Source organism: Equus asinus, chromosome 28 (assembly GCF_041296235.1).
Source record: "Equus asinus isolate D_3611 breed Donkey chromosome 28, EquAss-T2T_v2, whole genome shotgun sequence".
NCBI lineage: Eukaryota > Metazoa > Chordata > Mammalia > Perissodactyla > Equidae > Equus > Equus asinus.
This window is the reverse complement of record NC_091817.1, coordinates 44,265,958-44,279,100: the sequence shown is the minus strand read 5'-3', so window position 1 is coordinate 44,279,100 and position 13,143 is coordinate 44,265,958. Positions and strand designations below refer to the sequence as shown.

Genomic DNA, 13,143 nt, shown 5'->3' with positions numbered 1-13,143 from the left:
GCAGGAAGGAACAGGGTTCTAGTCAGAGCAACAAGCTTAAGCAAAGATCCAGTGGTAGGACCAATAGGGTGCACCAAAAACTCTGCCTGAACTGAGCCCCCCCCACCCCACCCCCATCCCCCTCTAATCCAGGTCAGAGAGATGCACAAGGTGCCCATGGCCAGTCTCACCCTGCTGAACTTGCTGTTGACTGGCCCTCTCCAGTTCAGCACCTGCTGTATCTGATTCATCTCATTTATCTCGGCGGGAAATACTGGAGGTGAAAACCGAAGTCCTCGGGGCTGAAATCACGTGCTCAAGGTCACGCAGACAAGTGGCAGCCCCAGGATCCGAACCGTGGTCTGAGTCCCATGCCCCTGTTCCTTCGGCACCTGCCTTCTGGAATTCAGAATCGCGTGGCAGCATTTAGCCAGAAAGTAACTAATTGGGCAGCCCCCGCCCCTCTCAAGAGAGCTTAAAGGACTTTCCAAGGTCACACAGCTGGCAAGCGGCAGAACCAGGCTTTAAACCAGGTCCCAGCTCTGCAGCTCTTCACCATGCTGGCAGCCCCCCGCCACACGCCTCTGGAGTTCCCCACTCCCAGGTCTCAAGGCCAGCACGCAGCAGGGCACGAGCAGGAACCACAAGTCCTCCACCTCCGATTAAAGCAGCCAGCGGGGCGGCCCCAGGGCCCTCAGTCCTTCCTGACTCTGGCTCTGTGGAGGGCCACGGACTCAACCTCCCCAGGATTCCAGTTACTTCCAGCTCAGAAGCCCAGTAGATCGGCTCAACCATAAACATCAAGTCTCTCCTGTTGCCTCTCGCCAAGAACTGGAAAGACATCCTCCTGGCCGCAAGATCCTTGGAGGCAACCACCAAAATCCAGCCAGCTCCCAGCTCAGGCTTCCCAAGGTGATGCTTCTGCAACTAAGGCAAGGTCTCCGAGCCCTTGACCCCAGGGGAGGGCACTAACCATCACAGGCAATTTCCATTTTGCTTCTGCTTTCAAAAAAAAAAAAAAATGAAATGGGCTTGAAATCCCTTTGTTCCTGTTTCTCAGCCTCCCTGGGTTACTCTGTAAAAGGACTCGTGTTGATACAAATGTGGCTGGGGTTCAAGAAGAGGTTTTACCATTTCTACTTTTCAGGTCCCTCTCTTCAAAATAAACTTCTGGGATACAGGACCCAAAACCAGGAAACAGGGAAATTGTCCTCTCTTCGGTGCTCTCTGCACACATTAGGCCAGTCAAGGATTTCAGACAAAATCCCACAAAACAATTCTGAGTTAAATTCAGCACAGTCGCATCCCTGAGAGGGAAACGCCCCTTTGACAGCTTGAGGGATGTTCTTGCTGCACCGACCCCCACCTGCTGCATCAGGGGACACACATTTTCACCGGAGGAGTCCGGCAGCATCAGCCACTGCAGGCAGGAGTGTGAATCGGTTCAACTTTTTAAGGCAACCTGCGAGCATCTATTAAAACGTAAAGCACGCAAATTCTTTGATCCAATAACCACGTACATGCAGAGAGAAGCACGCACCAAGATGTTCACGGAGGCATCATTTGTAACAGAAAAAGAGAACAAAAACTCAGGAAACGACTCAAATGGCTCCCCAATGGGGGTGGGGGGAGCCCCTTCAATAAATAATAGGACATGTATGTAGATACTGGAAAGAATGAGGATTTATTAGCAATTAGATCTGGAAATATTCAAGAGAGAGATGAAAAACGAGCTGCAAACAAATAAGAATAAGATAACTACTTTTTTAAAGTCTGTCTACTTATAAATCCAGAGAAGGGTGGAAAAGGGTAGAAGGAACGACTTGACTTTTTATTAAGTGGTAACATAACGGATGAGCTTTTCCTTTTTGTGTTTTTACTGTTTTCTAAATTAAGAAGTGTTTTTAAGTTTTCTCACTGACAATTTGCCACTGACTTCACCCAGCAAAAGGATTATTCACGGGGGTCCCCCCTTTGCCTCACAAGGGCAAGGTCGAGCGATGGGGAGGGTGGGCAGTGGGGGGAGGCAGCAGCATCCTTAGGCAATTTCAGCATCAGTGAAGCTCGCAGTGAGCATGGTCCCTGAGCTGGTACACACCTTTCTAAGAGGGTAACTGCCTGGCGCTGGGTGAACCCCTAAATTAACAGGGCCTCCATACAGAATTGTAGCTAAAGATGATGGCCCAAGCATCACGCCAGGCCCTTAACGAGAGAGTCAAGAACTGGCGGGGGCACCTCTTCGCCACATAAGCCCCAATTCTCAACACGGGCCTGGAGCATAGGCTGGGGTGGCTCCAGCATCAAGGGAAAGAAAATGAGACTCAGAGAGGTTCTTCAACGTGTCCAGGGTCACACCGCTGGAATTGAAATTCAAATTAAGTTGACTGAGAAGGCCACCTGTTTCCCTTGAGCCACGTCACCCCCTTCACCCCACCATATTCTCTCAGTCCAGTTCAAGGTCAGGGTGCTGAAAGAGCCCTCCCCAGCCTCCACCGCAATCCAGGCGCCAACCCCCAGGTCCTAAGGGGACACATCTCTCCCTGGAATTCTTCCGCTGTGGGGGTAATGACCTCCTTGCGATTCCAAAACATAACCAGGAAAACGCACAGACGTGCACACCCGATTACGCATTCAGTCGTGGGATGGGAGAGGGAATCACGAGTCCCCGGAAAACTGTCCTCGTCTCCCCTGGGGACCGGCTGCGCCTTCCGTGGTATCGCTCCGCCACCCACCGCAGCCACCTGTGTAATACGGGGAAGTGCCGGGGGCGGCACGGCCGCGCGAAGTCGGCGAGCCCTGGGCACGGAGGTGGCCGGCAAACACGGCCCGAGCCCACGTCGGACCCAGCGGCCACAGGAGCCTTGAACGCCGACGCCAGCGCTCCCGCGACCCTCCAACTCCAAGCCGCGCCGCTTCCTCCCGGTTCCCATTCAAAGCCGGGGCCGCCCAGGGCCCCGACCGGCGAAGTGGCGCCAGTCCAGGGTGAGATCGTAGCCAGCGGCCGGGATCGGACCCCGCCGTGGCCGCCCTGGACCCCGGCGCGGCGGGCGGGGGCCCCGACGGCGCGCCCCGCCCCTGCGCGCGCCAGCTGCGCCCCGGCGCAGGTCCCCCCAGGCCGGCTCCCCGCGCGCCGGCTCCCCCCGGCGCGGGTCCCGAGCGCCCCGAGCGCTCCCCCGGGGCCGGGCCGCTCACCTGGCCGCGCCCGCCGCGGTGCGGGCTCCGGGCTCCGGGCACTCCCTGCGCGCACGCCCTCCGCCGCGGGCGCTGCCACTTCTGCTTCGGCCGCGGCCGCGCGCCACGTGACCGCGCCGGGGCCGCCCCCCGCGCCCCGGCCCGCCCCACCCCGGCCCGAGGCGGGCCCTGGCCTCCAGCCGCTGCGAGCTCCCCCGGCGAGGCGGCCCCGCGGGGGCGGGCCGGCCTGGGACCCCGCCTCCGCGGGCAGAGGAAGAAACTGAGGCAGCTGATGAGGAAGCGACCTGTCCCCGGTCCCTGGCGAGGTGGAGAGAGAGAACTTTCAGACAGCGTAGCATTTATGGAGCGCCTGCGGCATACATGTGTTTTACGTACATTGAATAGTCTCCTCATAATCGCCAGAGTTGGCTGTGCAGGGCCCTAATTTGAAATCGTCCCTGAGGCTGCACAGGTGTCAGATCACCTCTTACTTCCTGGGGCAAGCCACTTAAATACCCTCAGCCTCAGTTTCCCCATCTGTCAGGCGGGATCAAAAGAGTGCCAGCCCCAAAAGTTTGTTGTAAGGAACGGAGAATACTGGGGAATTGATCTCCCACTTTCCCAAGGAAAAGATCTTTTTATGGCTCGTTTTATAAACCTCTGGGCGTAAAGATGACAGAGATGCCTCGTTATGGTGTTTCGTGGTGATTCGTTTAGCTGCGCATGCCTATTTCAAGTCTCCTACGTACGAGGTCACATATTCTTCGGGCGAAATACTGCTTTTTTCCAGTCTCCTGTTTCATGAAGCAATTTTATTCAAATCTTTCATATGCATCTTTGACACAAGTGTCTTCGTGGTGACTAAAGGAAGCTTGAGGAAGCTTGACAGAGCTGTCAGAGCACATCAGTGTTCCTCCTAAGTTGCTTGACTTTCAGCATGTTTTGCATCCATGAGTGTTGCTCTGGCTAAAATTATTCCATCTGAAGCCACAAGGGCTCATTTGCTGATTTCAGAAAATCCATGGATTCATTGCTTTTGCTGCCCCTTCCTCAGAGGTGTACCAGTTGCCATTCACCACAGATCACTTACTGCACTTTTTTTTTTTTTTTTGAGGAAGACTGGCCCTGAGCTAACATCCGTGCCCATCTTCCTCTACTTTATACATGGGATGCCTACCACAGCATGGCGTGCCAAGCAGTGCCATGTCCGCACCCGGGATCCAAACCGGTGAACCCCAGGCCGCGGAAGCACTTGACCGGTGCGCCATCCGGGCCGGCCCCTGCACTGTTTTTTAAAGAGATCTTTGAAGGGCTTTAACTCAACCACTTGGAATCATGGGGCCAATTTCCAAGCAATAATGACTAAATCTGGGTTAAGTTTCTTTTTTGTTTTTCTTTTAGAACTTCAACTGATGTTTATTTCCACCAATCCTTTCAACGCTTCCATTTCGGTACACGTTATATAATGTACGTGATATATGAGTACAACCATACACGTGTATAATTTATTATTACAAAATCTACGTGTACAGGGAAGCATGTGAAATCTCTTGATGATGAGACGAGACGGAGTGCCGTCATAGGTTTTGGAGACCACTATAGGAAGCTTTGGCTCCTAACCTCTGTCTAGACAGGTGCTAACTCTGGCTGGAGTTTTCTCTGGTCCCGGGGATCAAGCAAGAAAAGAACATGTAAAACACGCTTCCAATTACAGAACTTTCTTTTAATCTGTGATCACAAGCGTCCAGCATTTCTGGAGCTAAAATATCTGTTGTGTGTGAGATGATGGCCATAGGAGACGGCAATTGGCTTTTTTCATATTTTTAATTACTTTTCTTCTTTGCCTAATTTTTGACCCTCGGGTGAATGGCTGAAGAAATCCAGTGCAACGCATGGGAGGGTTTGGGGCTCCTCATCTCTTTTTCTCAAACTTCATCTTGGTTGTTCAAAATACGGTAATTGAGACGGAACCCCCATTCTGGAAGGACCTGAATACAAAATGACACATCTTTTCCAAAGCATGATGGGTAGGGGGAGAGGCCACCCTGTATATTCCGGCATACACGGCAGGAAGCCCCTGTCAAGGGTTAGCTGTGGGAGGACTCGAAGGCGTCACGTTGGTGGCTGGTGGAGACAGGATTTGAACCCAGGTCTGTCTGGTGCCAGAGCCCGTGGGCACACAGGCCCGCTGCCCATCCCCAGTGTTAGGAGGAGGCATTCAGACAGGGAGAAGGGAGTTTGTTACCATTCCACATAGATTCACAAATGGGTCAGGAAGTGACCTCAAAGGGTGGAGGGAACTTTCTTTTCCTTTTCATATAAAAAGAAAGAAGACGGGGGGAAGGGAGAGTAGCCCGAAAGAAAATTGTCTTTTAATCAGCATTGTCTAGACTTTTCTGTGTCCCACACCAGTCCTCAGGTATGCATAAGCCTCTTCCATTTGCTAGCAGTAATGGGGCAATGGACCCTTCACCCCTCGGTGCCTCAGTTTCCCTCTCAGCAAAATGGGTATAATAACTGTGCCTACCTCCCAGGGTGATTGTAAAGATTCGAGGAGACAGTGGAGGTAAAACAGGCCCCTGCTTCCAACCATCAGGGCTGGGACTATTTTTAATACTGTTATTGGGAAGAAGAAGAAAAAGCCCCAGGGTGTAGCGAGAGAGTACTGACTCGGAGACCCGGGAGAGCTGGGTTCAAGTCCCAAGTCTGCCACTTCCTTAGCTGTGTGAGCTTGAACTGCTCACTTACCCTCTCTGAACCTCCCAACTTCCCCATCGTGCCACCCACCTGTGGGGTATCCAGAATAGGCAAATTGTAGAGACAGAAAGTAGATTAGTGGCTGCCCAGGACTCATGGGAGTGGGGGTATGGGAAAGTGATGGCTAAGGGGTAGCAAGTGTTGTAGAATTGATCGCGCTGATGGTCGAACAGCTCTGTGAGTACACTGAAAGCCAGCGAACTGTACCCTTTAGACGGGTGAATTGTATGGGATGTGAATTATATCTCCATAAAGCTGTTCCCAAAACAACTCCTACCTTAAAAGGGTGTTCAAAGAATTCAAGATAATGGGTAACGTGGAGCTGAGCTCAATACAACACAAGAAGTAAGAGTTGCTTATTATAACAATCATTATTATGCCCATGGGCCTTCCAAACCTGGGCCTCCCACCACCCTGGGCAGCGGCACCCCACCCAGCCCCAAGGGCCCTGCCGACCTCCCCCTCCACCCCTCCAGCCGAAAACCCCTGGGAGCCTTTGAGTTTGGTTTCCTTTCCCCACATTGTTCAGAGAAGTGCAGGTCCCCTAGGGACAGGCCAAGTTTCAGATGCTGGCTGGCAGGCCCCTGCGACAGGAAGTACCACCCAGCCGGCTTCCAGACCTCGTCCGGGGTAGGCCCGGCCTAGCGGCTTCTGCGTGGGGTGCTGGCCCCTCTGCTATTTTTTTTTTTTTCAGCTTTATTGAGGTGTAATTGGTATACAGAAAACTGCACATAATTAATGTCTGCAGTTTGATGAGTTTGGACGCACGCGCACACTCGCGTTACCGTCACGACCATCCTGAAGGCGATGAGCACATCCGTCACTTCAGATGTTTCCGTGGGTCCTCTTTGTCATTACTGTTGCTTTTTGTGTTGTATCGTGTGTGCGTGTGAGAACACTTAACATGAGATCCACCCTTTGAAATTTCTAGGGGAACACCACGGAAGTGTTAACTCTAGGCACAATGTTACACAGCAGATCTCTAGAACTGACTCATCTTATGCGACAGAAACTTTATTCCCATTGAACATCGCCCGCATTTCCCTCTCCGCCCAGCCCCGGGCAGCATCGTTCTACTCTCTGCTACCGTAAGTTTGACTATTTGAGATGCTTCGTATGTGTGGAATCCGACAGGATTTGTCTTTCTGTGACCGGCTTCTGTCACTTAGCATAATGTCCTCCAGGCCCATCCATGTTGTCGTAAATAGTAGTATTTCCTTCTTTTTTTTTTTTCTTTCTTTCTTTCTTTTTTTTTCTTTATTTTATTTTTTTTTTTTTTGAGGAAGATTAGCCCTGAGCTAACTACTGCCAATCCTCCTCTTTTTTCTGAGGAAGACTGGCCCTGAGCTAACATCTGTGCCCATCTTCCTCTACTTTATACGTGGGACACCTACCACAGCGTGGCGTGCCAAGCAGTGCCATGTCCTCACCCTGGATTCAAACCAGTGAACCCTGGGCCGGTGAGAAGTAGAACGTGCGAACTTAACCGCTGTGCCACCGGGCCGGCCCCTGGATTTCATTCTTCTTAAGGGCTGAATAATATTCCATTGTGTGTATCCACCACATTTTCTTTCTTCATTCACCCATCAATGGACATTTAGGTTGTTTCCACATCTTGGCTATCGTGAATAATGCTGCAATGAACGTGGGGGTACAGATATCTCTTTGCGATCCTGCCTTCAATTTTGTTGGCTACGTACCCAGAAGCGGGATTCCTGGATTATATGATAGTTCTATTTTTAATTTTTTTAGGAACCTCCTCATTGTTTTCCACAGCGGCTGCAACATGTTACATTCACACCAACAATGTATAAGGGTTCTGATTTCTCCACATCCTCACCAACACTCATTAACTTTTTTTTATAATAGCTATTCTAACAGGTGTGAGGTGGTCTCTCATTTTGGTTTTGATTTGTGTTTCCCTAATGATTGGTGATGTTGGGCATCCTTTCATATACCTGTTGGCTATTCGGATGTCTACTTTGGAGAAATGTCTATTCAAGTCGTTTGCCCATTTTTAAATCAGGTTATTTGTGGGGTTTTTTGCTGTTGAGTTGGAGGAGTCTGCTATTTAAACTGAGGCCTGCTTTGAAGAGCCTCTGGTCCCATGGTTTTTCCTCTGGGCTTCTCAAGCCTCAGGTTCCTGCGGGGGCTCATTTATTCATTCAACAAACACTTGTGGTGTACCCGCAAGGGGCCAGGCACTGCTGGGCTCAGAAAACGAAGCAGTAGTCATCAAAGTCCCACCCAATGAGCATCCAGTGTGGTTGGGGGGACACATGAAAGGGACTCTAGAGTGAGTCTGCCGGGGTTTGAACCCCACTTCTGCCCCTCACTGCCTGCGTGGCTCTGCACAGAATGTTTATCCTCTGGGAGGCTGTGCTGTGGAGGAGCGAGTCAGCTAATGCACGTCCAAGTCCTGGGCACTGTTCCTGGCTAAATGGGACCCCAGGGCCGACATGGCAACCTGCCTCTAACGGCTGGAGTATCAGTTAGGATGTGTTTAGCTTCCACAAAAAGGCTGTCCATATTCTCAGGTCTCTGGAAGCCCAGGGTGGGTCAGGAGGGGGGCACAGCAGTCAGAAGTTCAAGTACCTCAACACGACCAAGATTCTTTCCATGTCTGCCACTCCTGGCAGCCAGACCTGAAAAGGAAAAAGCCAGAAAGAGGAACCCTTTCCCCAAAGCCCCGGGGACGCTTTCCCTGCTGTGTCCTTGATCAGAATCGGGTCACCAGCCCGTTCTGCCTCAGTTACTCTCCAAGGAATGGGACTCCACGTCTGGCTGGATGCTGGAGACAGGGTCAGCTTTCCCCCAAGTCACATGAGGGTGCCCGAGGGCATGTGGCAAAAAAAAAAACGGGAGCTGTTAGCAGGAGGGAGGGGAAATGGTGTCACGTGAGCTGTCTGCGGGGGTCCTGCAGTTGTCACAAAGCTACATGGGGCGGCTAGCCCAGAGAAAGAAACCATCCGAGGACCTCCCTTTTGTTCCCATCACAGGCCAGCAAGCCCCCTAACCCAGGTCCTTCATTCACTCAACAAACGCTGAGCTCTTCTTCAACACCAGACCGTGTATGTTAGTTTCCAGGGGCTGCGTAACAAAGTATCGCAGACCAGGGGGCTTCAGACAACAGAAATGTGTCCTCCCACAGCTCTGGAGGCCGGCACCAGAAATCGAAGCATTGGCAGAGTTGGGGAGGATCTCTGGGGGGGAACCTATTCCATCCTCTCTCGTAGCTTCTGGTGGCTGCTGACTGACGATCCTTGGCATTCCTTGGCATGGGGCTGCATCGCTCTAACCTTTCCTCCATCTTCAGTGACCTTCTTCCCTATGTCTGTGCCTCAAACCCCCCTCTCCCTTCTCTGATCAGCTCCCCAGTCACTGGATTTAGAGCCCACCCTAAATCCAGGATGATCTCCTCTTGAGATCCTTAAGTTCATTACATCGCAAAGACTCGATTTCCAACTAAGGTCAGATACGCAGGTCCAGGGTGTTAGGATTCAGACAGATCTTTGGCGGGGGGTGGGTCACGATTCAACCCACGATACCCTGTACTAGGTAAATAAGGCAGCCCACTCACCACAGGAGGGAGAGACAGCAGAAGGGGCATTTACTACATCAGAATGACAAGAGCTGGGTTAGAAGGATCAACCAAGGGGCTGGGAAGACTTCTCGGAGGAGGTGACCTCAGAGCTGGGTCTTGAAGGATGTGCAAGAGTTTTCCAAGAGCACCAGAGAAGGGGAAGCTTTGTTATAGACAAGACTGTTTGGGCAAAGCTGATTGATATTCCTCAAGTCAGAAGAATGGTTCTCTTCGACAGGAGAGGGCAGAAGGAAGGCTCTTGGGGGGCTGTGATGGTCTCAGTTTTGATCTGATAGTTACAAGGGTGGTCACTTGATGAAAATGTACTGAGCCTGACACTTACAACTTGTGTGTCTTTACCTACACCTCAACAAAAAATATTTTTAAAAGGCTGCTTGGTATGTTAACAGGTTGTCTCTGATTTGTTTTTCTGCCTTCAGTGGTTTCTAAATATTCTTTTTGGGGGGGGGGAGGAAGATTTGCCCTGAGCTAACACCTTTGCCAATCTTTCCTCTTTTTTCTGTTTTGTTTTGTTTTCTCCTCCCCAAAGCCCCAAGCATGGTTGTATATCCTAGTTTTGAGTGTTTCCAGTTCTTCTATGTGAGCCACCACCACAGCATGGCTGCTGACAGACAGGTGGTGTGGTTCCGTACCCAGGAAGCCAAAGCAGAGAGCACAGAACTTGAGCCACTAGGCCATCAGGGCTGGCTCAGTTCCTAAATGTTCTTTACTGAGTGCATCTTAGTTATACCAGGAAACCAAAACCGTTTCAAAATGCGGGCTGTTGGAGGTCAGGAGAGTGGTCCCTTCACAGGGTGGTGATGAGAGGCGAGCTGGGGGGAGCCCTGGGGATGTGGGGATGTTCTGTTTCTTGATGGAGCGTTGGCGACACGGTGAGGTCCATGTATGAAAATTCATCGAACTGTACACTTACATTAAGTGCACTTTTCTGGCTTATGTTATGCAGCAATAAAAACATTAAAATATAAGTTAGCTAAGGCGGGGAGGATGCGGTTTACCAAAATCAGTCACATTTATTGAATACCTGCCTTGCGCCAGGATCCTTCATGCAGTAAACACATTTAGTCCTTGCTCAAAGTTGGGAAGCTCAATTATTTTCATGTCTAATTTACAGATGAGGAAACTGAGGCTCAGAGGGGCTGAATGACGAGCAGAGGTGACCACCAGCTGGTGGGAGAGCTGGAATCTGAAGCCTGGTGCCTTCTTTGAGATCCAGAGTTATTTCCGCTCCCACAGAGGACTCTGGCCTCTCCTAGGGGGTTCTCAAGGAGGTGTGAGATGCACCCAGAGGTGCTGGGCCTACTGAATCAGAATCTTGGCGGGGAGAGGCCTAGGGACCTGCATTTCAACCACCGCTATCCCCACCACTATCCCCACCCCATGATTGTTTTGAACCCTCTAGTATGAGCACCAGTCCATTCACTGAAACAACAAGGAAGAAACACACGATGAGCCTTTTCAGAGGGGGAAAGCAGTCTGGGCACTTTGGGCAGATATAGGTAAGTATGAGCCATAAAGATAAGGAGGTTTGCCTAGCAGATTCCAGAAAGACCACCTCATAATGAGTTTCTTTGGGAGAGGGGGGCATTGACTAACCCTCCCCCCATGGAATCCAAGACAAATTCTCCTTAAACACCAATTCAACCGATCACTCATTCAGCCCACAAGTATTTACTAATTACCTTCTCTGTGTGAGTCACTACTCTCGGCTCTGAGGATAAGGAGAGGAAAGATTTGTTCTCTATCGGGAGGTCACAGCTGGTGGGAGACACTGGCAGGTAAAAAAATGATTGCTCACCCGTTAAAATGGCTAAACTCAAAACGACTGGCAATACCCCATCCTGGAGAGCATGTGGAGTAGCCAGCGGGAAGGCCAACCCGTGCAGCCTCTTTGCAAAAGAGCCGGGCAGTTTCTTAAAAAGTTAAAAATACACTCACCGTACGACCCAGCAGCCCCACGTCTAGGTGTTTACCCAGGAGAAATGAAAACATATGTTGATGCAGAAATCGGTTCGCTGGTGTTTAGATTAGCTTTATTCATGATCAGAGAAAGTGGGAAACGGTCCAAATGTCTTTCAACAAGCAGATGGATAAACAGACATCCACACACCGGAACAGCCTCATCGATCAAAGGGAAACCACTGCTGGGCACAGCACCAGGACGCATCTCACACGCACTGCGGAGGGAAGAGGCCAGAATCAAAGGCTCCAGAAGGACGATTCCACGACACGACATTCCAGAGGAGGCAAACCACGGGGACAGAAACCAGATCACCGGTCGCCAGCCGCCGGGGCTGGGAGGAGGGGTCGACTACGAAAGAGCATAAAGGAATCAGGGGAGGGGATGGTGGAATTGTTTTACAGTTTGATGATCATGGTGGAGATTCCACAACTTTACGAATTTGCCAGAACTCACAGAACTGAATATCAAAAAGGATGACTTTTACTGAATGTAAATCATATTTTAGTTTAAAAAGACAATGATTACAATACAGGTGACAAGGCAGAGGGGAGTTGAGAGAGAAGGAATCATTAAAGCAGGTTTGGAAAGAGGGCCAGGAAGGCTTCCTAGAGGTGGTGGTCCTTACGCTGAGATTAGTGAGGATGAGGGCTGTCGGTTGAATGGGGAGGAGCGGAGGGCGCGGGACTGCCGCCAGCGGGAATGGCATGAATGACGCGCTCTGGGGAGTGACTCAGTTCTGCTGAAACGAAGGATGTGAGTGCCCAGGAGGAAGGCAGGGCTCCACTCACGAGGGCCCGTTGAGTCTTGCTACGGTGATTTGACTTCACCTGGGGGCAATGGGGAGCTCTCGAAGATCTTAGAGCAGACGAGTGACCTGGCTGATTTCTGGTTTGGAAAAATCATGGTGTGAGCAGTAGGAGGGTGAGAGGAGGGAGCCAGGCTGAAGGCAGGAAGACTGGGCAGGACGTTCTTTCTCTGTGGCTGTAGATTCCTGGCTGAGACATTGCGTCACCAACAAACATTAACCTGCCATGTGCCAGGCACGTTACAGAAGCTGGGGAGCCAAGAATGGACCAAAAATCCCTGTGGCTGTTCCATTCTAATGGGGAACACAGACCCTAAAGAAGCAACACATGAACAAGGTCATTTCAGATGGGGGTGAGGGCTCTGACAAAGCAGATGAAGACGGGAGGGACCTGAGGGAAGTACTTAGAGATGGAGGTCACAGAGGGCTCTTGGAGGAGGTGACATTGGCACAGACCCAAGGAGGAGGAGGAGCCGGCTAATTGAGGGTCTGGAGAAGGAACTTCTCAGGCAAGTGCAGAGGCCCCAGGAGAGACGCCCGATTGCTTTCAAGCGTCACACGGGAGGTGCAGAACACAGATTCCCTGAAAATGGTGGTGTTGGGGACCTTGCTGCAGGTCTCCATGCCAGCAGAAGGGGAGCAGAGCCTCCCTTTGGAGCGGCTGTGTTTCTGCCCCCAGCCCCGTGTCCTTCATATTTTGGTGAACAATAGTTTATGGCCCCAAGTGTAGCGAGCATGACCTGAATCCATAACTGCGCCTTTCCTCTGGGTTCAAAGGGCACAGCTGTCGCCATCATCAACAGTGCCCGTGTTGACAGAATCACACCAGCTCCCAGAGACGGGGACACTCAGGACACACCTGGA

General features: G+C 51.3%; 1 protein-coding gene across 1 annotated transcript in view; it reads right to left on the bottom strand.

The window, feature by feature from the left end:
* The window catches only part of PLCG2 (phospholipase C gamma 2), a 155,479-nt gene extending 152,175 nt beyond the window's left edge, over positions 1 to 3,304 (bottom strand). Inside the window, exon 1 of the mRNA XM_070500217.1 lies at positions 3,172 to 3,304. The gene's annotated coding sequence lies outside the window, so the exon portion shown is untranslated. The remainder of the gene's footprint in view (positions 1 to 3,171) is intronic.
* Between the last annotated feature and the right edge of the window lie 9,839 nt (positions 3,305 to 13,143).